Raw genomic sequence first — 3,454 nt, 5'->3', positions numbered from 1 at the left:
TGGTTTGGAAAAGTTGTTTTCGTGTACTTCATAACCAATTAAAATATTTTTCCATAAGCTATATTACCTAACTGATTGGATGAATATAGTTGACAAAATAGGAATAAGGTAAATCGATTTTGGTATAAACACAGACGAGATCAATTATTATTATTAGATATTATTCAAGCGGTTCGAGGGTAGCTATTTTATTTATTTTAATTTGATTAAAAAACATTAATCGCAATAACTTAAAAAATTCCACTGAATTCATGCTACTTTTTGAGTTATCAATATCCCAACTTAAGTTATTAATTACGAACTACTTTTGTTTACAAAAGTCAGGTTTAAATTTAAAAAAAAAATGTTTTTACGTATAATGTGCAGTTGTATAAAAACACCCTTGATATTTATTTCACAAACCCTCTAATGTAAACATTATGCATCTAAACAATTTAATTAAAACAAAAACAATTGTTATTAATATGTAATTTAAATTAATTTATTTTAAAAATCTTATAAGGTATATCGTATATGATTTACTCGAAAAACAATTAGTAACCCCCCGGATATAGGTCTATAGTTTTCTATATCAAATTTGTTTTTGTACGGTTTTGGGATGGGGACTATATTTGCTTTACGCCATTTGTTTGGAAAGATACCTTGGGCCCATATGAGATTGTATATTTGGAGGAGGTTTTTCATTCCGTAAATAGTATTATTTTTGAAAATTTCCAAGGACTGGAAAATATGACAGTCTTAAAATTGCATTGAATATATAAGTTATAAGCATTATAATTTTTTAGGGAGACATCGAATAACTTCTGCTGTGATTAAGTCAAAGTCAGGAGATTTTTTAATAACTTGGTTGACTTCGTTTGGGGTGAAATATTTTACAGGCGGACTGATTAGAGATGATAGGTTTAAATAGGTGTTTACCTCATCTATGTGTTCATCTATGTATATCATGATGCTGTTTAAAGTTTCATAAAGACGGGTTTAAAAACTTCAGCCTTGTTATTATCTGAGAAGGCAAATGAAGTATAGGTTTTTCTTAGAGTGGCTGAGGGGGATTTATGTTGAATTAGTTTTTTTTCCCTATATGCTGCTACCTAAAGAGAAGAGCGTAGACAGTTTATGTTCGTACGTGTAGGATTTATTTTTAGTCAATCAATTTTTTATTGAATTTGCTAATTTATTATATGCAGTTTTATGCGTAGGTAATCATGTTATTTACGTTTTTCGATTATTAGTGAGTGTACCTGTTCAGAGAGAAAAGGGTATTTATGTGCTGAGTTTTTGGTGGTGTTTAAGCTGTTTGACATAGAAGCCGGTAGATTTGAATAAGTGTTATTAAACTTGTTGACGATTGCATAATCAATTTCATGATCAGATTTAAAACTTATTTTTAGGTTAATTTTTTGGTTATGATATTATTCAATTTAAGAGGATCAGTATTCAATCAATTTCAAAAAAGTTTTGGTCTATTAGTTCATGTTTGCGGTATCGCATCGATATTGAGAATAACGAATGAATGGCCGGAGTTTAGATCCAAAATATTATTAATTCAGCAGTAGAAGTCGCTAGAAATTTTTATAACGAAAATGTTTAGAATGTTAGATTTTTTGCTGACTGAAGTTGGCCATTACGTTGGCCAGGTGATGTAAGTATTTTATCTTGCTATTTTTATATTGTTGAAATTGTAAAGTAAATTACCACGAGGGTTGGTGACTCGACCACTCCAGTTTTGGTGTTTTTTATTATAATCACCATCAATAAAAAAAATTATTGGCTGTTGAGTCAAAAAAATCACCGAGGTTATTGTACAGTGAGTTCCGCTTAATATGATCACATTGGTTCAGATAATTTTGATTCTATTAACCGGGTGATTTCATAAAACATTTTTTTTTATTGATAAGTTTATATTTATATTTAGGTTTAAAATTAAATTAAAACAAAATAAAGAAAATTTAATTTTAATATTAGCCTGAAATTAAAATCCATATTCAGTTAATATTAATATAATATTATAATATACATGATTTTTAATTATTTAAAATTAAATAAATAACAATGTATGTACATATTGTACATTGTATCTTTAACTTTTGAAACAACTGAAAAGTATCGTTTTGATATATTTTTGAATAACTCCTTTTAACTTTTTCAAAACAATTCTTTTTTTTTTTTAGTGAAAGTTTGATATACCATTAAAACGATAAGAATGTTCTTAAAAATGATTCAATTATCCGGTACTACAAATTTTGTTAGGTGCTCTTCTGTGAATGTCACGAGGGACGTGATAAAAATAACACTAGTTTTCATTCATAACTGATTAAATAATTTTATTAAACATATTATTAACAAATTATAATTTTATAGTTGAAAGTAAAAAAAAAAATACTGCTTTAATAATGAAAAACTAATAATTAATGAGATATTTGAGGCTGCTTATTTTTGGAAAGTTTGGCAATATCTGGTTCAATTTGAGACAACTGGATAGGGAGATCAGGTTCTACATTAAGGCGGTTGCGGTATTTGGTTTTAGTAGCCGTATAGGCCGAAAATCCTGCCTCGCATAAATAAGTGGTAGCAAAGGGTAGGAGTATTGTTATTGCTTTTTTACTCAAATTACCAAAACTTGTATTTTTAAAATTTAACCAAAATTGAACGTAATAATTGCTTCTGAAAGTGGATTTCAATGTCAAATCTGAAGTAATATCGATCAAACTCTCATATTCAATTGAAGACAAATATGAGGGTTTTTCACAAACCGAAAGTAGATTCAGTATCCATTCATGGTCTTTCAAAAACACTTTTCAATCTGTAGGAAAATATTGATCAAATAAATTTTTTTAGCTGATTGAGATGTTCAGAAATCTCGTCGATAATGCTAATAGGAGCCTGTTCTTCATTTTTCTCCAAAAAAGCCTGCATTATTGGAAAACACTCCAACTCTCTTTTAGAAATGCACTCAGCCCAATAATGGAGTTTTCTTTTAAATACACGTACTTTGTGGCTCGCATTAAAAATGATGAAAGTTCTACCTAATAAGGAAAGACTTAAGTCGTTAATTTTGTTAAAAATGTCTGCCAAGTACGATAGTTGACAAAGCCAAGTAACGTCATTCATTGTTTCAGCTAAAGTTGCGTTGTTGTCCATTAAAATTGAAGAAACTTTAGTCCGCAATTCCATTAACTGTGTTAACACTTTACCGCGAGATAGCCACCTGATTTCTGTATGAAACAGTTACGTACTAGGAAGACTTCCCATATCGTCACACAAGATTTTAAAATGTCTGGATTTCAGAAGTCGTGACTTGATGAAGTTGACTACTTTTATGGCTTCATCTATTACGTTTTTTAGACAATGAGGTATTTTTTTCATTGCTAGAGCATGCCTATGAAGTATGCAGTGGCTACTAGTAGTTTCTTTGATTTTCCTTTTATTTTAACGATTGCTTCAGCTGTGGCAC

General features: G+C 29.3%; 1 pseudogene; it reads right to left on the bottom strand.

Annotated features, from left to right (window-relative positions):
- Positions 1–2,408: 2,408 nt before the first annotated feature.
- LOC113558733 lies at positions 2,409–2,916 on the bottom strand (annotated as a pseudogene).
- Between the last annotated feature and the right edge of the window lie 538 nt (positions 2,917–3,454).

Source organism: Rhopalosiphum maidis, chromosome 3, assembly GCF_003676215.2.
Source record: "Rhopalosiphum maidis isolate BTI-1 chromosome 3, ASM367621v3, whole genome shotgun sequence".
In the NCBI taxonomy this organism is placed as follows: domain Eukaryota; kingdom Metazoa; phylum Arthropoda; class Insecta; order Hemiptera; family Aphididae; genus Rhopalosiphum; species Rhopalosiphum maidis.
Note: the sequence above shows the minus strand (reverse complement) of the source record. Positions and strands in the feature narration are given on the sequence as shown.